Source organism: Bactrocera oleae, chromosome 6, assembly GCF_042242935.1.
Source record: "Bactrocera oleae isolate idBacOlea1 chromosome 6, idBacOlea1, whole genome shotgun sequence".
NCBI lineage: Eukaryota > Metazoa > Arthropoda > Insecta > Diptera > Tephritidae > Bactrocera > Bactrocera oleae.
Window position 1 is genome coordinate 18,702,024 of NC_091540.1, and position 27,102 is coordinate 18,729,125.

Below are 27,102 nucleotides of genomic sequence, written 5' to 3' on the forward strand. Positions count from 1 at the left end.
ATATAAATTGTTATTTTATTCATGCATGTGTTGTTTACCATACAAAATGGATTAGTTACGCCTAGGGAGACACATTGCTCATATGAGTACCCAATAGGAACAAATTAACAAACACAATTTTAACTGATCGAATATGGCATTAATACCACAAGGACTAATTATTCTGGACAATCGTACAATATTTTACCACCACGTAAAATGCCCACCTTTTTAAATGCACAAAATGATTTATATTTATTACTTAGTTATGTCATTTTATAAAGACGGGATATGTATGGATATACATAGATAAACTATATATATAATAAGTATATACATATATATAAGTATGGAATAAAAGCAATATAGCAAAAATAAGTAATGACTTAGTAAGAGATCATAACTGCCTAATGTTGAAGTTTTTTAAACGAGACTTTCAGTAAGTCAAATTCCATGCCAGTTGTAGTCAAACCAATGAAAATAGTTTTAATTTCATCTGAAAACAGTTTTCGCTCAAAATTATATGCTAATATAATTTATATATACAGTTTGTTTCCTTTTGAATCCGATCCTGAGCTGGTTCGACAATTATCACTCTAGGAAAGTCAATATCTCTAAAACAGCCTAATTCATTTTCCAGCAGGGTTATTGCCTGCTTAGGCCAAACAATATAAGTACATATTTGCATATTGTTATTCTTGTGATTTTCTACAGCTGTGCTACTTCTATGGACTTGAGGATATATATTTCATAGGATAGTATGATAAACACATATACGCAGCCCGAATCAGATTAACTAATGCGGGAAAGTGCTTACACTATTTTTCAAAATTATTTAGTATAGTTGACAAGATCGGCATATTCTCCAAATCGTTAAAATGCTATGATTAAAGTGTTGAGTATGTATTATGTATACATATGTAGTTCATACGTTGACTGTTTATGTATGTATATACTTCTTCTTTACCTATTTGTTTGGTACGATATTCTAATTTTGGTAGGTTATTTTACGGCACGATTCCAACAGTATTGGTCATAACATTTAGCTTACCTCAGTAGTTAGGAACTCTGGCTGAAGAAATTTTCTAAATGTATATGTTCAGTAGTTTTGTCAGTTTCAGATACTTACCATTTCTAGTCCGTACTTGTGAGATATTAACAAAGTTAGACAAACGGAACAAAGAAGAAGATATTGCCAGATTGTATACGAATAAAATCAGAAATTTTTATTCATAAGTGTGATCTTAACTGCAGTTTTATTTCAGACGTATTGTCTTTCTATTCCATTAATTTTCCGGATGTGTGTCAACCCTTAGTGGATTTGTTACTCGATTTATGAGCTCCTGAAATGACTGTAGATTATATGATGTAATTGGTCCTATCAAGTTAGTTTGAGTTTTTGCACAACTCTGGTTGCCATAGACGCCGTGTTCAAATAACTATTTGCATTATAACCGCTTTGTATCAAGGCAAGACTATCTTCACCTTTGGCTGATAATTTTTTAGCATGAGAAGGCTCAATGCCTTCAATTTGAGTTTGATATTAGATTGCAAGATCAAGCACTTTTGTTTTAGATGAAAATTAAAGAAATTTCTTTAAAAGATGAAGCTTTGTTGGGACTTGGAACCTTCGAATCGAAACCCCAGATGATATTTCCGCATAATCCACTACCGCCATTGATTATTGCACTGAAATAAATGCTCTTCCTTTGAGAACGTTTCCCTTTCTCTTCCATTTCTTTCTGTTGAATGCAATTTAAGCTATGCATACCTCATCTGCATCTAATTTTAATCTGGCTACCAATTTTCATTAGAAAAACAGACATAACCATTAAGAAATTTCACTCTCATTAATGCATTGCCGCTAAATTGCTCCCATAAACAAATACATATAAACTTTTAAATGTATATGTTCTCGCCTAGTCGCACTAGAAATTATCCCTGGGCCCATTTTGCGGTAACGTTTGTGGCATTGGCGCCGACTTTGAAGCGTAGCATTTCGTTAATTGCCGTAAAACTAATTTATGTGTCATCACATAGAATGATTACGTGCCGCTAACTCGCGCCACCACATCTCTTTAACTGCTGTGGCTGCATACCTACATACATACATACAGAGGTATTCAGGTATTTATAATATACGCGAGGAGACGTTCGTTAGTCGTGGTGTTACCGCGATTGCAGGCATGTCTAACGGTGTATAACGGAGCACTATAAACACATTTCCAAATGTGGTTGCTAGCAAGCGGTTTAGTTGAATCTGCCACGGCTATTATATGCAAGGGCGGTTCCATAAATACTTAGCTTACAAAAGAAAAATGGAAATTTCGATTTATTTTTCAATAAGTTGTATCGAGGTCTGTACAGTAAGCCTCAATGGCGGCGGTAGCATCCACATTCGACTTAAATTTCTTTCCGGCTAGTGACCCTTTTAAATTTGTAAACACAGGGCTAAATCTGAAGAGAACAGCGTATGTGGCAGCAATACTAATGGCCATTGCGACGGCGGTGGTGAGAGTCGGTACGTTGCCATGATGGAAAAGCATTTTTATCTCTCCGGCATATGGCGCCTTTTTTTTCTGCAATTCAGCTTGGAGTCAGCCCAATAATTGTTCTTCTCGCGGTAGTCGATGGAATTCACATCTTGTAAATCCCAGAAAACGATAGCAATCACTTTTTCAGCCGATAGAATATTCTTCGCCTTCTACGGAGTAAATTCGACAAAAGAAGTCCACTACTTGACGTGATCATGAACATGCTACAGACGGTTGTTTGTACCACCTAAAAATAATCGAGTTAGATATAGGGTTATATACATATAAATGATCAGGATGTGGTATCACCTCCCTTTAGAAGAAATTCTATATCTCAGAAACTATTTGACCGAAAATCAACAAAATTCGGTGTATGAGGTTCACCAAATATTTTTAATACATGCTGTGGCAAAATTGGATGACAACCACATAAATCTCTCATATAACAAACTTTTAAATTACATCTGATTCCTTCACTTTACACTATAAAAATAAAACATCAATAAAGGTTTCAGAGTAAAGCTTTGCGCAAATAGTACCCTCAAGGTATTTCATCTAACGTCAAAAACTTGTGGAAATCGAACTATAACTTATGCACTTCAGTACTTTGATATATTATATTTATGTGCTTCGCAAATACCTTCGTCAGTGCAGAAATTTTTTAAGCATTCTCTCCTCACTTGAATATTTTTAAGTGTTAATCAATATTTTAGCATAAGATTAAATTTTCACATAACTACATACATACAAACATATGAACATATTGCAGTGATGAAGATGTCTTGCAGCCACTTCTATCCGACAAGGTTACATATCGAGGTGCCTTTACACTGCGTGGAATGCGTCACGGCGTCATCAATTATCCTTCGCTTGCACTCATCATAAAAGTCGTAAGAATACACAACTACTTATTCGACACACATCCATACATACATTTTTAAGTGTATTCAAGCCCCACATCCACTGCTGGCACTCGAGTGGTTTTACACTAATAAATTCCAAAGTTGCCACATCGTTCTACTTCGACAGCGATAATAAAGTATTGTGGCCTTTCACGAGTTGCAAGTGCTGCGAGCACGTCGCTTTCGCAAATCTACGACATATGTATGTATGCATGTATATGTGGTATGTGTTCTTCGCACATTCCTAGTAGCTAGTATTTACGTTGCACTTTAGAGCGTTAAAATTTAAACAGCATGCAAATAAGTGCATTAACCAATTGAAATAGTTCTCAACTAAATTCCGTGCAGTTGCGAACACATTTGCAGCACATAACCCAAGGCGAAGCGGAAATTTTTGTGAAATAACTGAGCGCTTAAGACCTTTTTAGTTTCTCGTAACACTTGATCAAGCGAGATGAAACAATAAAAAAATCAAAGTATTATTTTATAAGTAGAAGTTCGTTACTACACTCAGAGAAACTGTGAGTTTAAATGTAAAAAAAGAAATGTTTAAAGCCCGAACAAACTGAAACTTAAACTGCGCTTCGGGAATGAAAAAATTCTCATAAAGAGAGTTGCTCGAAATTCATAGAACACTCAATTCTCGAATACTTGGCTTAATTAACGATGAAAAGCTTTTTCATAGACCGATCAAAATCAAGTTCTTGTAAGGAAAACTTGAACCAGTGAAAGGCATTAAGCTTTTTTTTTATTTCAATAGAGCAATTTATTTGATGGAACTAAATTTACCATTTGAAGTCACCGTGATGATATTTTCGTTCTTGTAAAGCAATTATACAAATGATGCTATATTTTAGAGTCTCGTACAAATGGTAAGTACTAACAGAGTAGTTTTGTTACATAATATATAAGAGATAAATTCCAATGAACCAAACAACAATAAAGAACGAAATGGAATATATATTTAAAGGTGTTAGCAGTACTTCTATTGAAATTCGAACTGTGTTATTTAGCATGAATTCTAGGTTCCAAAAGCTCGTGAATGTTTCTTGTTTTGAATAATATAATATTATGATTAAAAATTTGCAAGTAAAGTCCTCCAACCTATGTCAATTTCCCACCAATACTAAGAATTTAAATTTTTTAAAAAAATAGTATACTCGTACTTGTGCACACAATAGTCAAAACTGCAGTGAAATCGGTTATTGTTTGCATTTTTTTCTCTTTATTTGTTATTTCACCCGACTAAACGGATTATTTCAATAAATAAACTTTAACCACAATAACACAATTAAATTTAACCTCAATAGAAATATCGCACATGCTTATATACTTCACACTTGAACACGCCTGCTCTATTTGCTCACCACCCTCGAGTATTACAATACTTTGCGGTTGACAGAGCGTATGAGCAATTTTCGAAAATTTCTTTGCGATTGTTAAACGTTTGTACGGAATATTGTCTGTTTTTATCTGTATTTATTGAAAGACTAATAATCACCAGGGAAAAACAAAACTCAGTTGTCTGGAAATGTTTTCCATATTTTTGGTTTGTGGCAATGACAGTGATTTGGAAACTTAATAGCACGAAAGAAAGAAATATAAATAAATGCTTAATTGATTTCAGATTCCTTAAAGATATTTGTTTGTGGTCGTACTAATACATATATAAGTATATATTCCTGTTTGCATACGCTATGCTGTGAATTTGAAGGGTAAAATATTATAAATTGTTTAATTAATTTGGTAATTGCAAGAGAAAAATTATGAAAAAATTTGATTTTATTTGAAAAATTGAGTTCAGTAACATTATTGAGAAGTTGGTAGCTTTTTCCTACTTTTCCTCCTTAAACAATTTTTTATTTTTTAAGTATTTAAGCAAAATTTTCTACTGTTAGATACTCTTAAGCTAATGTCCATCAATGCAAAAAAAAATGTTTGCCATTTCTAGAAAGAACTAAAAATTCATTACATACATCTATTCTTATTTATACCAGTTTTTATCCTTAAATTTAAATTTGTTAATTTTGTATAATAAATAAAACAATCATCAATATTGTTTTGTCTCAAACCGGCTTGTTAAGAAAAAAATTATATACATTCCTTACATGCTGTTGATCTCACTAATATACCTGTATGTAATAATAATTTTTAACACGAAATCGCTATTTGGGAATTACACCAGATTATTAAGGAATATCAAATAAGTTTTCGCGAGAACAGCGAAAAATGTAAGTATTACGTTGGGGAACCTTAATATCTAACATATAATGTAGGTAATTGACTGTGCAACTACCGTCACACAATCGGTGGCCGGTTGGCCCCATTCACCGTCGCGCTTGATGTTCGGCTTCAATTCCTGCATAAGTTGAATTTTGTAAGCCCGCAAGTCTTGATTTTAGCCGGAACTTCCATAAAATGGATCTTCTTCCATATGCTACTACACAGCAGCAATAACGTCTTGTCTTGTGCGTGCCAAACCGATCCATGGTTGCTCGAATTACTGACTCTGCTGAGCAATTAAAAGGAACTGGACCATTATTTTGGTATTAAATTTGCACGGTTTGTAAATATTGCTCCTGAACAAGTCTGTCCATTACGAAATGGCAAACTAAACCAAGTATAAATAAAGTAACAACTGTCAAAAAGATCAACTCCGAAAAAAATATTGCCTCATTAAAAACTGCACGTCTATAAAAAACACCCGTTACATGGTCCACCAGAAAAATTAATTTCTGGCTGGAAAAAGATAAAAACAGAGAATTTTGCTATACTAAAAAAGTTTTCAAAAGCAAATGTTTAATCAGGATTGGATGGATTGAAATGGATGGCTTTCATTAGGTAAAAAGTTGGCCACAACATTTCTGAAGCTAGAGAAACTGATGGGAATCATTTAATACATTCACGCCAATAGTTTCACCTCCATTCGGCTCATCTTTAATAACAATCGTTGCAAATATATCTAACGAACTCGTTTTTATACTCATGCAACATGCTGCTACAGAGTATAATAGTTTTTTTCTCGTAACGGTTGTTTGTATCACCTAAAACTAATCGGGATACATATAGATGTGTATAAAAATATAAATGATCACGTTAACATGACAAGTTTAAATCCGGATATCTGTCTGTTTGTCCGTCCGTCCGTCCGTATAACTTGAGTAAATAATAAGAAATCGTACTAAAACTCGGTACCTGTGTTATTTAGCAAATTTATTTAGGTAGATATACGTAATGGAATCACTGCCATGCCCACAAAACGTCATTAGTCGAAAACTTATAAATTTGCATAACTAAGCCGCAAATTAAGATATAAAAATGTAATTTGCTACAAAAGTGCAACAATGAGGGCACCTGCGGTTTGAAAATAATGTACATCTCTTCCAAACCACTCAAGCTATTATATATATCATCTATTTGAACTGGTCATATCATTTTCATAGGTGAAATCGGATGATAACCACGCTAACTCCCAATATAACGGTGTTTGTAAAAACTACTACAAGTGATAGTGCTTTTTAGAAGCAGGTATCAGAATTGCGCGTGGCACCACTCACATTTAGGTAAACTCACATATCTCGAAATAACTCCAAGCCTTGCTCTCCAGCGAATTGAACAAACTATACCAGATCTCCAAACAAACGGGAAGAACTTGTGAGACCACACAGCTCTAACATGTCTTCTGAGACATGCGCAATAGTGGTATGATTCTTTCTCCGTGGAAAAAAAATGTTTCGCGATATTTTGGTTTTCTATAAATTACTATAATTGATTTTGAGTCTTATGTTTTAAAAATATAAAAGAGGAATTTTTATTTCCATTTGTCATTTGAATCATTCACAATAGTAAAAGTGATATAAAATATGCAAAACAAAACTTGGTAGCACGGAAGATAGCAGCTACATCACTTTAATGAGGTATCCGCATACTCCCTTGTACGAATTCAAGTCGATAACTTTGTTGTTGGTTTTACATGTAATTTTTTTGTCTAGACAGCAGAAGCGAGTCGAAGACAGCTTTTATTAAAATTTGCATAGAATCCTTTCCTGATATTAGTATGTCTGTGTGTCAAAATTTGGTTGAATCGGTCCCATATTTCTCCCTTAGCCCCCTTAGGCCTAATAGAAAGATTTTCGAACTTCCTGCTGACCTTGAGTTATCTTAATTAAATTGAGCGAGCGATTAATTAAATTGATAGATAAAGTAGCTAGCCATTCAAATAACAAATAACTGTCAACTAAGCAGCATTCCACAACATTATTGGGGATATATTTTCTCCCGATACATCAACAATAAGCAAGTTTTATAAGAGAATGCGAATTTAATCCATTATTAATACAGAACACCCTTTTTCCAAATAAACTATTTGCAAAATTGGTCGCTTTTTATATACATATGCATGTATATAAGTAGTATCGACAACTAATCACCAGCACTTAAACCATAGGCATTACGCATTTAAGTTTGACCCACTTACATACATTTACGCTCAAGCTTTGGTAGCATACAAAGTACGACAACAGTTTTGGCTGAAACTAGCGAAATTAAAGACCACCGAAGTCGCTTTATTTTAATCGAAAGGCATAAAATAATAATTTTTTTTCTTCCTTCCTACCTTTTTATTAACATTTCCCAAAAGAAATATTCAGTGGCATATTTGCATTTTTATATGTCCAATGTAACGCTAAAGAATAGCGGCATAACAGTAAACTTTCTACCAAGGCCAAATTTTCATATTAAAACGAGCGCATATTTTTCTATTCTTTCGAAGTTGTAGGTAGCGAACCTACAACTTTGGCACTAAATGCCATTATACCAAAGTCAAACACTTGCTTTTGCACACGCAGACATTCAATGGAAAACTTAAAATGTAATTTTGCATCCTTAAAAATGGGACTCCAACAATCGCCCAGCCGAGCCCAACGACGAATAAAATTACATATTGGCAGCAGCGAAAACTGAAATTTATGCAAACACTTACAACAGTTATGTCTGCTACAAGTGAGCGCCGGCAATTTTTCATGGGCGCCGAGACCCGTCCTACTAACAGTGCGAAAGAAAGGAGTTCCTTAGCTGCACGTTCGGTGGAGGTATCTGTAAAACAACGTGGCGTGCCGCATGTCCACGAAGCCAAAAAGCCACAGACATAAATGAATTTTTTTGGCAAATTTCCCTACGCCTCGTACCTCTTTTCACCCTAACATATTACTTCTTTTTGCCGACTTCTTTTGGGTGTTTGTGAACTTGTGCGTCGATGGCTTTCACTAATTTGCATATAATAACTGCCGTCGCGCCAGTCGGCACCACGTAATGATGTATACACAGCAGCAGCAGCTGAGCAAGAGCTTTATTGGGGAAGCAGCATCACCACCTGGTTCGATATGTCGATAATGATGCAAGAAGTTACTCTAAATACTTGTTGTGAAACAGCGAAATTGTCAATAAGGAAGAAAAGCAAGTAAGTTCGATATAAAAATTGAGACAACACTGGTAATACGGTTGTAATTTGGCAAAGCGAAAATATGAGTGTAATTATGCAGGACTATTTGTTCTAAACGATTGTTTATTCGATACCTCCGGTACCGGTTGGCAAAAGTGTGAGCTTGTCAACCCCCTGGGGGGTTCCATGCCAGGCTTAAACTAAAGAAAATATCAATATTTTCAGAAGTCTTTCCTAAATTGGGTTACTAACTTTAGTGATAACTTTATCTAGTATTTTTTATAGTTCTTACTGTTGTTCTATAACAAGTTACGGGATCTATCATATTGAATCAAGTTGTGAAGGCTTTTGTAAGGTCACCTAAGCCTCTACAGTTCTTATAAGAAAATAATTTCATAAAAATAAAACATTTTGCAATTTCTTAGCTGCTTGATTCTCTTCACAAAAAAAGGTATTGGAGGGTACACAAAACTCTAAACCGTCTCCGAATTGCAGCCGTATTTTAAAAAAAATGTTTTTCTGAGAGAATATACTCTTCTCCTTCGACTCTTTCGACTGTCAAAACATTGGTCGCACGTTAGGTTTTGATGCGCTACGTCCAGGTGCCTCGAAAACGGCCACCACGGAGGATAACCTCTCTTATAGGCAAACCGCCAATTTAGGTTGATCGGTTTAATACTTCCATTTGTTCAATAGCGGTTTATAGTGGCGATGTAATAGAAGAACTCGCCAAAACACTAAGTAAATACCTTTCGCAAAGACAACGTAGTTGGTTTTTAAAAAAACCCCTCCTCTGCATGCGACCCTGTTCAAGACGCTCTTGTTGAAATTATGTATACATCTGTACGCACTAAATTAAAAATATCCTTGCTACAATATGTATATATACATATATATTATATATGCGAGGCACGTGCCTTTTGACTTCAGCTATCACCTGTCTATCAACATTTATTGTCACTTCAATTTTGTTAAGAGTTTTTGAGATGTTCATATGGAAACTTTAATTAAAATGTTGCCTCTTGTATGTTAGTGACGCTGTCAACGTAAGAACTTTGCTTCCTTGCAACAAATTGCCAGCAGCAATATGAGTATCAAGATGACACTTGAAGCAGCGACACTGAAGCACTCGAATATGCCGAAGACTTCATCATAGTTTACAAATACAATCAGAATGTCAGCATGCGTGTGTGTGTTGGTGAATAGGAAAATGTGCATAATCCAATTAGACACTATAATAAATTGTTTGTACATATGTATTGTATATATGATTATATATCATTCAACTGTGCCTTGAGCATTATTTATAGCTAACTTCATCAGTGAAATTTTAGTTTGAATGAAATAAGAAATTTACAATTTCGATTTTATGGGATTATAAAGGGTGTATTTTTAGGGATATAAAAATTGTTTCTAGTTACAAGGCTGCTTGGAGCATCTCCACGGGATTGTTCGTACTATAAATGCGGTGATTTGCAGTTGCTCGCTAAGCCAGAAATATGTCTCACCACCCAAGAGAGTTTGACGACATTACCCGAGATCTTGGAATAAATATCCTCGTTTTTTAAATTTTGTTTCTGTGTAGGTCTCTACTTGAATCTAAAATAAATATCTTTATTTTGACAGCTATTCCTCTAAAATTTGTTCCTCCACAAAAAACACCCTTTATATAGTTTTACGTAGGTTAAGTAGTTTAACGTAAATAAAATTGGCTTTCTCGTTTTACTCATTTTCAACAATCTGTCGTAAAATGTACCAGCCAAGTGATTAAATTTTGCTAAAACTTTTGTTAATCTGATTTGTGTTTTGCTATTGGCGGGTTACAGTTAGTTTAATTATAAAAGTTGTTGCCGCATTGAGAGGAAAAGTTAGGTTTAAGCAATTAGCTTTGATGCTTAAATTGTGCTTTACAATAATAATTTAATTACACAATTTTTTGCGGCGTAATTTTTTAAACAAAAGCTTAGATAGTATCATATAATCGCTGATTAAAAGAAAATGTTTAATAAATTTTTAAAATGATGTAATAATTTTTTTAAACTTATTGTGAGATATTTTACAAATTATAGTTTTGAAATTACAAAAATATATTATAATAATATTCTGTTTTTAATAGTGTTGATCACTTACGAATTCGAAAAAATGCAACGAATAACATGCATATACATACCGATGGTAGCGTACTCGAGTAGCAAGTAAGGGTTCTCTCCCTTTGAGAGAATAAATACTCGTAAGACCATCTTACTCTCTATTGGTCAAAAGAAATTTTAGTACATCTGTCAAACACAGTATAACTGAGTTTACACAGTACAACTGATTATATGACAGAACAGAATAACACAGATCAACAAAAAAACATTGGAATCTGAACCAAAAACGTATCATCAACTCTGATTTCAATGATTTTATAAGAGGCTTAAATCTATCAAATAATAAAGCAGAGTTTTTGGCATCGCGATTAAAACAAAGAAATTTACAGAATTCTGATATTAAAATATCCCATCAAAGGAAACGGCATGAAAAATTTTCTTGTTTCTTCAGTAAGGAAAATGGACTCTGTTTTTGTCATGGCGCGACAGCTTTGTTTAAAGACATTGGTGTTCTTTGTCAAACAACTAAATGGCGCCTATCAATAAAAAGGTAAACAAAAAGTTTAAAAGTGGTTCTACTACACAATAGGACCAAATTTTTATTTATTCCATTGGCACATTCCCTGGATCTCAAAAAAAATTTCGACGGTAACAAGATGCTACTAACGGCAATTAAATATGTGGAATACAAGTGGGAAGTTATTGTAGACTTCAAGATAGCGCGACTTGACTGGAATACTAAATAATCCTGTTATCTTTGCCTCTGGAATAGTAGGAATAAGCCGCTACGTACCGATTGCGAAGTGGAAAAATTCAATATTAAATCGGAAGCAAAAAATTAAATAAAGGTCACCAAGGCATATTAAATTGGGTCTTATTAAACAATTTGTGTGAACTCTTAATCGTGAGTCCGAAGCTTTCAAATGTTTGAAGCATATTTTTCTGAAGCTTTCAGACGCTAAAATAAAATCTGGAATCTTTGAAGAAACTCAAAAAAAAATAAAATAGGGATTGTGATGTTTTCTCTAAGTTGCTTAGAGTTGAGGAGAAAAAATCTGAAACAGTTTTAAGGCAGTAGTACAGGGCTTCCTTGAAAACCAAAGAGCTGATCACTGACATCATTACTAATCTCTGCATCATCGGAGAGATGTAGAATGTCTATAAAGAAAAATAATAAGGAGAACGCTTCCATCAAGATATAATGAAATTTGAGAGACAAGGCCATTATACTCAAAAGTACATATCATGGGAGATAATAATCGGGTATAATAAGAGAAAATTTTACGGAACATGGCAAGAAAAGTAAAACTGTTAATTTTCAAACTTTAGAGTCTATTTAAAATGTCTCTTGTAGGAATAAATCCTAATTGGTTCTTTCTATTCGCACACATATTCCGGAAAGCCAACTGTATTCGAATATGTGTTAGCAGTAATGGCGTAATTTAATAGTTCCTTAAATGAATCAGTAAAACTTTTCCCTGTCATTAATTGCCAAACAACAACAGCCCATGTGAAGGAGTTTGAAAGCTTTCAGGGAATGTCATGAAATAGGAAATAAAACATCATTGGGCTACATACTTCCATGTGGGTGAGGTATCATTTCCAAAAGCATTTAAAAGTACCTTCAATGTTAAGATAAATAGGAAGCCAGAAGTTTATATTGAAGGAGCACACTATGTATGTAATCAAGTATGTAATTTCTACCGCAATATGTTTGAATGGGTAAATAGTGGTAGTAATTCAATTTTCTGAAGAAATAACAATTTTTCAAACTGAGAAGGCCTTAGTTACAATTAAATGAACCTTATTAATATAAGTATAATTTTATGGAGTATTCGCTTCCGCTTACACGTTAGAATTGGTAGTATACCATATATATATCATGATATATACAGGTTGATATAACCCATAAATCGGAGTAAGAATTAATATTAACTACAAATTTCATAATATTCAATTCGGAAGTTTCACCCATGTGAAGCAAATTTCGAAACTTGAGAATTTTATTTACAGATCTCATGTATTTCATTATAGTTGTAAGTCGAGTATTTTCAAGCAAATTACGAATTCATCAAGTTACTTAATGGCTGCCTTCGGTTCGCCAAATGTTGGAGAGTATATAAACTCAACCAAAAAGGCTAAACTTAATACATTGAGTTGATGTGCAAAACGTCAAGCAGACGATCGGAATTCATTATATTAAGAAAATAAAGTTTGGACCAAGCTCTCATCAAATTCATTCATATTCAGCGCTAAAGCACATAATTTTTAAGAAAGCTTCTCCACTTAAATTTATTAAAATATCACACATTTTGCAGTAAAAATTTGGGCTGTTTTCAATAACTTATATATATTATATAAATAACCTATGTATATTTAAGAACACATCTTAAAGCAATTTTATAAATATAATATATAACTCATAAGTTACACTGACCGATGCATTCAGCATACGGTTTGATAGAATAACGAAAATCATTATATGTGGGTTTCGGTAAATCGTTGGCCAATATCACATATTTTCGGCATTAATCTGCAGTATGTCCAATATAATAAGTTCAGTTAATTTTGTTAAGATGTCTTACATATTGACCGAAATATGCGGTATAAAGCCAATCGAAAGTTTGAAAATTCTATATTAGGTATATGAGAGATAGGGATAGTATTGAACCTGCTTTATCAATTTTTGCCATTACCACATATTATTAACTGAAAAATATGATCTCAAAGTTTCATTAAAATAACCTCACATACAATTACCAATATACGTGGCCTAAAGTCAACCGCATGTTTTAAAATCCTGATACTGGGCTCCACATATTCGGTACCTAAGGGTTTGCACAGTTTTGGTCCGATTTGGATAATTTTTGGTCATAAGCTGGGACACTTTAAGGCAGTATTGGTGCAAAGTTTTATCTTGGAACATTCCTTGGTGTTTGATTTGGAAATACTGGAAATTGAAAGGATCAGAGAGAATTTAAAATTGTGTTACATAGGAAGTAGGCGTGGTTGTACTACGCTTTCGCCCCCTGAAACATAGAAATGTCAAGATAGTATCATATAGCAAATTTGGTCGATATCGGTTGAATGGGTTCTAGGTTATGGTATCATCGTCCAAATATTACCCGCATCCTATAAAATTTACTCCTACCATCTCGGGAGTACAAGTACTTGTAAAATTTAATGCCTCTAGCATGTTTATTTATTGATTTATGGCGCTTGTCGTAGTTTTAACAGACCCGTTATATGGGGGGTGGGCGTGGTTACTATCTGATTTACCTATTTTCACGGTTTATAAAGAAATGCTAAACAGACTTCTTCTTAGCAAGTTTGCTTGATTTAGCTTCTGCGATTTGGCAGATATGTACATCTAATCATTTAGAGGGCGAGGCCACATCTACTTTTAAACTGTGTTTAGCCCACAGGTGTATCTCATTACTATGATCCCTTGTACAAAATTACAGTTTTCAATCTAAGTTTAGTGCTTGGTTATAAAACCGTATAGGTTTTCGTCTACTTGAAGTGGCAGCAGTCCGATTACGCCCATCTGCTTTGGCAACATGTCAGAGTACGAAGGAACATGTGTACCAAGTTTCATCAAAATATCTCAATTTTTACTGAAGTTATCGCTTGCATGGACGAACGGATAGACGGTCATCCTGATCATTTATATATATATTATATATAAAATTCCATATCTAACTCGATTAGTTTTTGGTGATGCAAACAACCATTAGGTGAACAAAACTCTTATAATTTGTGGCAACGTGCTGCGCGAGTATAAAACATGAAAAGTTAAACCACATGTATGTATTATGTTCGTCCGTTATTTTTGCATTATTTCGATTACTAGTAAACACTATTGTTACTGAGCTGCATCCCACGGCGTTAAATAAAAATTAACAATAGAAATGCATCCTTTGTCTTTCTACAATGTGTAGCTTGTGTTCCCCTCCCCAGTGGCGCATATTTGTTCAACTTACCTTTACCGCACGTAATTATGTAAAGCCATCGGTTGCACAAGCATTTGCATATGCAACATGCGACGTAATCACTGAAAGAAGCAAAGCAAAGAGCGACAACTTTTGCAAACTGGTCTAAAAATGCTCTTAAACCATTTGAAATTCCACGCATGCGTGATGATTCATTAAGAGTAAAAAAGAGAATAACAAGCGACTTTATTACAGAACCCTTCGCGGTTATTTGCAAAGCTGCTTTACTTTGTTATGAAAGCGTGTTGTTGAAGGTCAGTTGCATGAAATCGCGTTTGTTGTGCGCTCAAATGCAACAGGCTACTTTTTGTATATTTCTAATTACCATTTTATAACTAACTAACAGAATGCTTTCACTCAAATTATCAATTCAGTGAGGTTGAGCAGCAATTTATGCTTTGTGGGGTCATTGAAGTAATCACAGTTCGAATTCAGTGGTAAAGTAATTAAATGTATTAAAAGAAATTACGTAATTACTTAACTTGGCGCGTGTTACTCTAAAAGTTCAAAAGAACGTATTACCAAAGTTATGCTTATTAATGCAAAAATCGTTTACAGTTGACCAAGAACACAGTAGGATATGAAGTCTAAGGAAAGCACTCTGAAAACATCACAAATCTGCTTCGCCGCTTACGCGTATTTTTATTTACACTAGATCTATTGGATACATTTGGTATTTTATCTTACCGTCGGAACCCTGTTTGTGTAGTGAACAGTTAGAACACCCACAACTAGTGAACTTACTGGACCCCTTACAATTTACCCAGCTCAACCATTCTTCTAAACTATGAGAAGACAGCGATGCTGTTACCACTTCTTAATTCTTAATCAAACTGAAGTGCCTAAGCTCTAAAATTTCCGGCCTATTTCCAAAACTAGTCCAGTCATGAAGTAACGTGATGCTACTGATAGAGAGCCTAGGCATTCATTTACTAAACTCGAGCCCACGATCAGTGGCATGGCGGCTAGCATTGCCACTTTGTTATCATTTTGAATAGTGATAGATATAGTTGCTGAATCAGCTGTACTACAATAAATACTTCTCCATCAACGTTCCCTACTTGCTTCGACTTTCCTCCAGCGGCCTCTTTTCAGCCATACCTCGGTCATAGGTACGAGAGCATTGAAAATACCACCAGAGATAGTAGGCTTAGTGATAGATCGATCCAAGTAATCTGGAGTGAAGTCAAAGTGTGCAGGATTACCACCGGCAGTAGGCTGTTGACCTTCACTAAGAAGAGGTTTAGGAGCCGCTTTTAGGTAATTAAGAGTAGTATAGGGAGTAGATTAGTACCTCCTTTAGGTTGGTATGTAAATATTGAACAACTTTCACATTTAAATGAAAAAAAAAGTTGTTCAGTTGAGTTAAGGAGGGAGTAGGGTTAATTCGTGTCAAACAAAGCCAATTTTTATGATTTTTTTTATTGAAAAAACAATCAGTCTGATATCAAAAAATCAAAATTATGTCGTTAGATAATCGCTTAATAATGGTAACGCTGGGAAGGTTTTCGAAATTTCGTAATTTAAATTAATATTTTTGTAAACATTATGAAGGAAAAAACGGTGGTAAAATTGTATTGTAAAAACTTAAAAAATCTACCAGAGTTACTTCTTATATGTACTTGTAGAAATAATATTCAAAAGAGGAGGCCAACTTCGTAAACGTAAAATGTGGGAATCTGATGTTAAAGTAAAATATTATATAAGTTTGTAACACTTTTTCGACACTAAGCCAACTACTTGATTCACTTTCACAAAATGAACCTTACAACAAATCAACACGCTTCTGGGATAATTGCCGCACTTACGCTCGACATTAATGCAAACTAAAAACATAGTTGTTAGCGCGCAAGAAGAACAGTTACAACGTGCGAAAATTCTCCATATAACTTATAGCATCCACTTAAATACATATATGGGTGTTATATTTCGTTGTATATGTATGCGTGTGTGTGTGCACGTGCATTGAGAGCCGAAAGCTTACAATTTTCTTTTCATTAGTTGAGAATAACTTGGCACACGCACACAATCAGAAGTTCGAATTAAACTTCGTGTTGCGACTTTTGGCGCTGTCACCCCGCCCTTCCTACTACTTTCCTATCCTGGAAGGGTGGAGGTAGACTTCTTATCTCATTTCCAGCGCTTTTGAAATTCGCTATCATTTGTGCTTCTACGAAAACTTCTTAAGATTTCTTAACATATTTATTACCCCCAACCATACTTGGATGAAGCAATAACAACTTGTAAAGTGATTGTAGTCATTCTTAATGAAAGTGTTGAAAACATCGTATGAATACCTAAGCAATTAACGCGTACTACTCATTTCCACGAAATTTAGAATCGTTCGCAAACTCAGTGGCACACACACATGCAAACGGAAATATTTTCGTGTGAAGGCCACAGCCTGCAGGAAATCTCTGAAAGGTAAAGGAAATCAAAATTTTTGTATAGAGCGGGAATTATTACTTGTTACTTAGGAGTTTTATAATATTAATTCCTAAAACTAGTTCTCTAGCTGATAAGAGGGCAAATGTGAAAATGGTGTGAACTATCAAATGATCAGCTGTAATTATTGAAACAAACATGAATCAAAATAAAGAAAAATGTTATTGTTACAGTCCTTTAATATAATAGATAACCAAATGAGTAAAACAAAAAATGAAAACAAGTTTTGAAAGAATATTCAGAAATGTTTACAGAAATATAACTTTTAATATTACTCTCCTACTGTGAATAAATTTATGTCGTTTGAGAGTACTGCAGGTTTTTACCAGTTTAAGTTCGAAGCTCAAAAACAAAGCTGCATTTGCTTAAATATAATTAAAATAAACTTACAAATTCTCGTTAAACTAGAAGATATTCTCCGTACATAAAACAGATTATAAAAAAATCAAAAATTGATAAATTGGCGGCATTTGTTTAAAAAAAAGTTGAATTTTATCCCACATTTTGGTCGTTTTTGGCCTCACAAACTTATTGATTAGATCCAAAAGCCGATAGATCATTGTATGTAGCGTTATATACAGAACAGGCAGAAAAAAATTTCATGATCATCGGATCATTTGTCTTCGAGTTATCACTGCAACAAATTCGAAAAATGCTGTTTCAAGAAAAACGCCTTTAAAGTTAATCTAACGGAGCAGATTGAACTGAGCGGCTACACTTTATCTATAGTATTTTATTTTTAAAGGTATAAACTATCTAAAAATTAAAAAACGTTGAACTGAAATGCATGCTTTATTTAACTTATTTTGCCCTTAATTGTGTGACCACCAGTGTAAATCAAAAACCAAAAGCAAAGCTTCAAATTAATTTAAAGCTTTAGAAATTAAGGGATGATTTTCTTTCACGAAATATAATTAGTATGTATTCTAAATTTTTTAACTTTAATCTCAGTTCGATTATTGCCTAAATTTTGATTTTCGAAAAGTCAGATATTCATACAGATTAATTTACTAAGCATTTACTCTCAAAAGAGTTTTGGTCAACTTTATCTTTAGAGGAAAATAAGTTTAACCGGTTTATTTATAAATTTCGGTTTTTCTGATATTCTACCGTGATAGTCCTTTTTATAGATTCAACTATTGTTAATTTTTATTGGAATTTTTGACATTTTTTGCAAAATACGTTCTCCTTCTTATGCAACCCTATTCGAAAAAAATGCATATTCGCATAAATCAACAATAAATGTTAAATTCGGCTAAACCGAAGCTGTAATACCCTTCATAGGTGCATTTCTTTTAGCAACTATATGAATAACTAAATCTGAAATCGAAACCGGCCAATGATTTACATCCAACCATAAACGTTTAGTTTTTTCTAGCCACATTATTTAAAATATAAAAAATTTTGAAATCGTATTAGGGTTAGTTATTAAGCAAAAAATATCACTTATGAAGATCTTTATTTTGATTTGAAACGGCTATAGTGATACGATCTAAATAATTGTTCGGAAATTGTAACGTTGGCTTAGGCAATAAAGTTTTGCATACAAGGCCTTGATTTTGATCGATTAAAGCGTGGCAGCTATATGCTATATCTAGTAGTCCAATATCGATGGTTCCGACCTTTTTGGGATAAAAAGCAAGTACAAAATTTCAAATATCGATATTTTGGAAACTGAAGAACAATATCCGACGTTTCATTCTGGGTATTTCAACGTAGCAAACTTAATATACCCTGTTTAGGTTAAAATAAGATTCTCGGAGTTTTGTATCATATTATCTTGTGTCTAGATTTCCTTCGAAGAAACTAATTTTTTACGAGTTCTTAAATTTATTGATTTCCAATAGAAATATTTACTCGGCAACTACACATTTATTGGATTCTTGGCAAAGGTTTTTCTTTTACTTGTAAATCGCGTCTTCGTGGTATCCTAGCAATGGAGAAACCTAAAAATTTTAATCCGACTCCGACGGCTAATAGATTTTATGAGAATTTTGTTTCCAAAAATACATTCGAAAAGTTTTCATCGATTGTCGAGAGGTAAGCGATACTGGGCAAAGCCTTTTGAAGTTGCTCAAAACAAGAATCCAAACCATGTCCCAGTACGCCAATATCAGTATCAGATATTTAAGTAAATAGATATACATATTTATAGATATTTATGCTTAAATTTTTACAAAGATAAAAATAACAAAAAGAATGATATGAGTTTGGATGTGTTATGGGTTTTCCATTCGCATTTTGGAATGGTCTCAATAGTTCACTATTAACTTCAATTCATTTTTAAAATTTTAATGAGTTTACGTCTATAATTAGCTGTTAAAACTTTCTTCAAGTGATGATTGCAATTTAGCAATATTGTTTAGATATTAAAATTGGTTTAAATTTTTATGAGAAATTATTGCATTTTTCTAAAGTGTCACCTTAACTAATTCAGCAATTTTATTTCACAAAAGTCTTTTCAGAAACCTACAGGGAGGTGTATATTAAATGGTATAAAAATATCTGCTGATGAAGTTATTTTTCTGAGATTACTTAAACCTTACTGACAATTTTAATAACTTTCGCGAAAAAGCGGTATCTACAATAATAAAGCTGAACTTTCCGATGAATACTTATATACTTCAGGAAACTGATGATTTCATTAGCTGTACTCGACCAGCGTCCACACTTTTACTGTTTTCTTTTGTTACCATAATTCCTAAAACGAAAGAAACTTATTTATCAAAAGGAACCCTTTACAAATCTATAACACAACCAGTATCAAATAATTCCACTACCAAATAATTCCCTTTTACACTTGAAGTAATGAAATCACCTGAATTTTTTTCCGCAAAAGTGGCTATTCAAGAAGGAAGAGGCTACAGACAATTTCCACTGTAAAAATTAAATAAAATTAAGTTACTACCGCGTGGGTAATTAACGTTGAATAATATTGGGATAATGGTTTCTTAAAAATTAGATTAGCTAGAAAACTAATTTTGAATGAAAGAACCCTTTGAGCATCTCTTAGGCTTCTGAAAGACTAAGCATAAAGATTAAGTAATACATACAAGATGACATTTCCAAAGACTAACTGCGAGAATATCCTATGTCAATAAAATATCGAAAACTTAACAACGCTATATTTTTCTTCCTAGGTACCTCGCTATACGTGCTATTCGTTATTTTACTGCTTAAATGAGTTCACTTAAGTGTTGGTGTAATAATTTGCAGTTAAAATAGCGCTAAAACTAAGTACACATCTAGGATTAGATGCCATAAAATTTTCCTCGTATTTTCCACAATTTTAATTTACGCGCCAAAATTTCTAACGCATTCCGCACATCAACGAGGTGAGCACTTAAGCGGAGCTAAAGCAAACTACTCACATCTAGAAATTGGTTGAAAAAAATTAGTTTCCTTGGCAGACGGAGGAATTCGAATATGAAGAAACGGCTGTCACAGTCGACTAGTCAAGTAGCGAAATACACTGTAGCAGACAGACAACTTTTGCTGTAAACCGAAGCAAGATTTATGCCAGACAGCAGACAAAAACAAAATTAAATTTTAACGCAAATCAAGAGAAAGCCGTTGATATACAAGTATTTATGCATTGTGTGCGTGCGTAATTAGCTTTGGCGCATTCTAGGGTTGCCACAGGGTGTAGTGTTCAAGCGGGTGTGGGTTGGTGAGTTGATGTTTGGTATGCAAAGCAGGGAAGCTTTTATAAATATTCATCCCTTATTAGTAGTGATAATTTAATTTTAGGTTTGCTGCTAGCAGAAACCGATTTTCTTAACCAGTCGAAGTAAATGAATAACTTTCCAAGCGGTGATGACTTGGTGACATGAATGGTAGTTTATGCTCCGCAACAAAGCTGCATTGTTGCAAGTATTTTACGGAACTCTTCATATTCTACTTCTTGCCGCACTTGATTATATTCATTATAGTGTTTTGTTATTGTGGTTGTTGTGTTTCTCGGCATCTCTTCCTGGAGGAATATCATATTTGTAATTAGCACATTATCTTCAATCATTGCTTCTGCGTCTGTGGCAAGGACGCACAAAGCGTAGATGATTCAATTAGCGCACGAAAGCCGCACAAACGCGCGAACTTACATTCCAACGGTACAGACGAAAGCTATTTCGGCAAATGTGATGATTGGGAATTTGAAAATTTTAAAACTTGCCAGTTAATAATTTTTTACAAATTACGAACGAAATATAATTACCTAATATGTTTTGAATTCATTATAATTAAGCAATTGAAATATCTGATTATAGATCAATTTAAGTGAGTTCTAATGACTAAGTGGTTTTAAGAGGAAATGTTAATGAATCACAAATTACAGTCGGTGCAAATTGTTTACATTGTTTTTATAGTTAATAAACGGTGGCCACAGCGTATCTTTGCATTTGTGATATACTCCTTGACGCTCTCTGGTAAATGGGTTGTCGATTCGTAGGAATTTAATTTGCATTTTACTAAGCAATGCCAGCTACATGAAACCAACTAACCTTAACAACGCTCTAGAAGTCACACTATCCCAGTGATATATTTTGTTACCTTACCAGCGAACCGTGTCTTCCCACTTCCAAATAATTAAACACACCGCTTTATAATAGCTCTAATTTCAGACTCTACGTTAGGTCGGTTAAAGTCTCAAAAAGGATGCATGCTGTAAGATGTTGAGATTCTCCTTTGAACGAACATTCCTAGCACTTTTGACTATGTATTGTAAAATATAATATTTATATATTTGCTGCCGATGGATCACAATGTTAAGTGAGTCGAGTGACTGAGTTTTGTATCTTTACTATACACAAACAACACAATTCAGTATTTAATTCGGACCACACTCGGTCTAGTTCTTATTCATAAAAATCCTGGGCAGTCGATTTTCATAAGCTACTCTATAAGTGAATTTTTTCCCAGCAAAATAATCACTTGGTACCAAGTCCGGACTAAGAGGGGGATGCGTAGGAATCTTCCAACCGAGCTCAATTAGCTTCTAAGGATGTATGTGGACTGATTTTGTCTTGGTGGAGCACAATTAATCTTCTATTGGCCAAGGCTAACCGCTTCTGGACGATTGTTTCCTTCCGGCGGTGCAATTGTTGAAAGTGCAGATACGAATTAAGAGTTTGGCTGGGGAGCAGTTCATAGCACATGATTGGTAATCCCACGAAACGCATAACAATACCTCTCTAACCGTCAACCTTGGTTTGGGCATCGTTTGCCCCGGTTCACCGCGATTGGACCACGAGCGTTTTCGCTTGACGTTGCCGTAAGTGATGGAAATCGGATCCATGAGGTTTTAGATTAATTTGTTATCGAGCTTATTTTTCTATCTAGCCTTATTTAAATGGTTCCAAACAGTTTTTTGTGCAATATTCCCATGGGACTTTCGAAGTCTACTTGATTCAGGGCTAAAGCTAAATGACCTTTTGAAAATGGGAAAGAAATTGTACCGGACTCCAAATCGGGAGACCTAGGCGGATGTCGAGCAACTAATTCGTCTTACCGCAGATCTGCAACGATTTTGCCCTTCTTCAAGTAGTCAATGTAGATCAACCCTTGTGAATCTCAAAAAACGTATCCCCTTTCCTGATAATAGAACAGTCTTTCTTTTCTTTGGATCAGGTCCGGGAGGGTGAACTCCACTGTTTGAACTGTTTCTTGTCTCTGGTGTGTACCATTGGATCCACGTTCCGTCAGCACTCAAGCAACGATGTAAGAACCCAAACACTGCTGTGTAGTGTTTTCACGGTTGTTTTTGTGCGTATATACTTGTATTAAGAAATGTGCATGTTACTACCTTTCTGTTTGGAGTAAGTAAAGTGCGATATTAATGTCTTTATTTTCGGAAGTTCATATCAAGGACTCCTCAAATTGGCTTATACTTTTATCTTCCTTGCGACGAACATGCACATTTATACATATATACATACATAAAATTCTAAAATACTACGTACCCATTCAAAAATTAGCTACAAAATCCTTCAGAAAAACACTCGATTTTGTCCGCCAAAAAATATGCTACTTTATAGCTGACCGACATATCATCAGAGAAAAAGGAAGCGAAATAAAACGAAATCAACTGCAGTGCAACGGATTTAAACTGCTGTCGGAATATGTAGCTTTGGCGGGTGATGTTGTTGTCGTTGTTTCATTTGTTAGTGCTAAGCCAACAAGAAGAAGAGAAGCTTGGCATTTTTTGCGCCATTATTAAGCGACCAGCGCATGAGGTCTCGTCTGGTGGCAGTTTATCAAGCTGTCTTTCGAAAGACATTTGTAAAATAACAATAGACAACATAAGCCACTGTAAAAACAATAAAAAAAACGTCTGCTTGAGTACAAAAACAGCAGCAAAAGCTTAAACACCTAAAAGTATGCATTCTCAGCGAGCCACAATTGGTAATAGCGGTAAAAGGAATGCAAAAAAAATATATGAAAAAAGAGAAAATAGAAAATGGCCAATTTGTAAATCAGCGATATCCTGACTGGCACGCCATAATAAAAGGTAATATTTTTTGTTATTATACCTTGAACAGGGTATATTAAGTGTGCCACGAAGTTTGTAACACCCAGAAGGAAACGTCGGAGAGCATATTAAATATATATATATATATATATATATGTATATGACCAGCCTTACGAGTTGAGTCATTTTAGCCATGTTAGCCTGGCGGTATATACGCAATCTGAAATTTTGCACACATCCTTTTCTACCCAAGGAGCTGAACGTTTCTCGGCACCGTCGTTTATCAGACCACTATAGCATAGAGCTGTCATACAAACTGAACGATCAATATCAAGTTCTGTATGGAAACTTCTTTATATTTGAAAAATATTTTTTCTTTAATGCAACTGAAACTAACGCTTTTTCTTAGTTTTTTTAGATTTTCGAATTCAAGCTTCACCAACAACAATGTGAAATACAAACAGTTATACTAATATATATACCTAAATATCTACAGACTTACAAGGTGCGTTCCAAAGTAAACAGTAAAAAAGTAACAAAGTAAACTCTAGTGGCGCCATCTATATGTCGATTAGTGCGTTATAATCTACTATCCTTTATCGACTTCCAGTAAAAATTTCATGACATTTCATCTATGGGAAGGGAAGTTATTGCGGGCTTCGAACAAAGAGCCAACATTAAATTTTGTTTTAAAATTGGTAAAACTTTTACCGAAACCTTTCAATTGATGAAACAAGTTTATGGCGATGATTGACTATCCCGTAGCAGAGTGCACGAGTGGTTTCAACGTTTTCAAAGTGGTCGTGAGAACATAAATGAGAAATGAGCCGAACCCCAAAAAATCGCGCCTGGAGAAGTCAAAAGTGAAGACAATGCTGATTTGTTTTTATGATTCCAAGGGTATTGTCCACAAAGAATTTGCTCCACCCGGCCAAAACGTTAATGCGGTATTCTACCTTGTAGTTTTGAAGCGTTTGGTGCGCCGTATTCGACGTGTTCGGCCCGAATATCGCGAAGATGGAAGTTGGCGTTTGTTGCACGATAATGCGCCGTCTCATCGGTCGACCCTTTGGTGCCGCTTATTTGACCAAAAATCACATTTTAACAATCAACCACTCCCCGTATTCACCTGATATGACCGTGCGACTTCTACCTTTTCAGAAAAATGCGTTTGCCGATGAAAGAAAAGCATTATGCAGACGTGGAGGCCATTCAAAAGGCTTGCACCGGCATACTGGCGGCCATACCGGGCAACGAGCTAAAACACTCGTTCGACATGCTTTTGGACCATGCAAAAAGCTGTATTAAAGCAGAAGGAGACTATTTTGAATAAAATTAATTGATTTTGCCGATAAAACCATTTGTTCTGTCTTTTTTTTAAGTACTGTTTACTTTGGAACGCACCTTGTATAAATGATGTAAATTCAATCAGGTAATTATTCCACCAACTTTCATCATTCACCTAAAAATCATAAGCTCTCGCTTATACACAATCTCACCAATTCTTCTCTGCTATGTCTTCTATTGAATTAGTTTTTGTCAAAGTTTAAATGTGCTGATAAAATGTCTATTGAATGACTTATTGAAAATCTTTAATTTGTTTATAGCTTCTTTAAATTGAGATATTCACGTACATGACTCAGATACCATTTCTATTCATTTGTACTTTAGAGATAAGGGAGCACGTGTGCTGCTACCGGTCCTCTCAATAAATCATTTATAGCAAATAAAATAGCGGATAAATATAACATTTATATTTACCATAGAACAACAAGAAGCTATCGGTAGATGAAACACCTAAAGATAGCAGAAAGTTTCTGCCTACAAACACAGATAAGACCGCCACTGTTCTCTACGTATTGAGGTTTTTTTCGGTTGTTCATTGCTGTGAAAGATTAGCTTTAGTCTTAGATTTGCGAACAAAAATTTCACTATTTACAATAACTTTACTTCGCTACTATAACACTACTAGATACCTTCTTTTTAGTGCGGGTTTCGAAAAAAATTTGATCTGATCTATATGTTCTATAAGTTTCTGAAGGCTGCCATTCAAGTAATACAAATATATATTTTTCGTACATCTAGTCTTTTATGTACTTACTCAAATCGTTTTATTGCATATTCTACTAATCGTGAATTAAATATATTATAATATTATAGTAGAAGATTCTTACATTAAAAGAAATTAAGGCTGTTCCTAAAACAAAACAAGCAGTCAACATCGCTTCAATTCATTATTTATTATTATACCTACTTCCAAATTTCCTGCTTAAGTACAATAATATTATCATCGACCAAAAAAATTACTTTCTATTGCAATTAATTTATTATTATAAAGGTAAAACCAATCTTGTTTATTTTCCAAGTAATAAATGAGATAAAAGGTTTTGGTTTTCAATATATTAAAATAGAAATAAGAGAGCTAGACTCTGAACGTAGATTATCTATTTTGGCAATAAATTCAACTATATTAGAGACAATTTTCATCGAAATTGACAATTAACTGTAATAATGAAAATTAGTAACTTACCGTCCGATTTTACGCATTTTCAGCACTAAACTACAGTTCTTTATTCCAATTGAAAATTTGGCCATTCTATAGGATGTGTCGAAAACTAAATAAATTTTACATTCCTTAATATCACCCTGTAGCTCCTTTTATAAAGCTGGTTAGTCCATAGAACTATAAACGTATCTAAATATGAAATATGTTGAAGCCCTATTTTCGAAAAAAGTTATAAGAAACGTGTTTTGTAGCACTTAATATTACGCAGTGTCATATATGGTATATTCGTTAGTAGCGAATTTCTACCGGAAACAAAAATATCAGAATTGAAGACCTCTCTTCATTTCATTAAAGGAGCGGTAACCCCTGAAGCATGTTTCCCAATCTGAATGTGAACATAGAAATCTAAAGGTATTTAAAGTTAACGCTAATCAATGATTAATCTCTTACTAAGAATTTGTATACAAAAGTAATCGAATATATTTCTTCCCACTTAATGCGCTGCCAGCCAAAATCACAAATTTCCAGTAATTGAATTTTCTATAACAAATTATCAAGTGCAATTAAATTTTATACCTCTAGTCGATAGTAATGAAATCTCAATGAAGTAATAATTAATTTGATTAAAATTCAACAAAACTAACCGCCTTAGCTTATCAGTTACGAAGGCATATTTATGGCCTTAATTTGATAAGATTCCGCGTCAAACTCCGATGGTCTATAATTATTTAAATACCAAATACCTCTT

General features: G+C 34.1%; 1 long non-coding RNA gene across 1 annotated transcript; it reads right to left on the minus strand.

Moving 5' to 3' along the window:
- Nucleotides 1-348: 348 nt before the first annotated feature.
- Nucleotides 349-7,199, minus strand: LOC118680523 (uncharacterized). The gene is made up of 3 exons (XR_004976093.2): nucleotides 6,989-7,199; nucleotides 1,109-2,760; nucleotides 349-1,051 (listed from the first exon to the last, which is right to left on the minus strand). It is a non-coding gene; the product is annotated as an uncharacterized lncRNA (long non-coding RNA).
- Nucleotides 7,200-27,102: the final 19,903 nt, after the last annotated feature.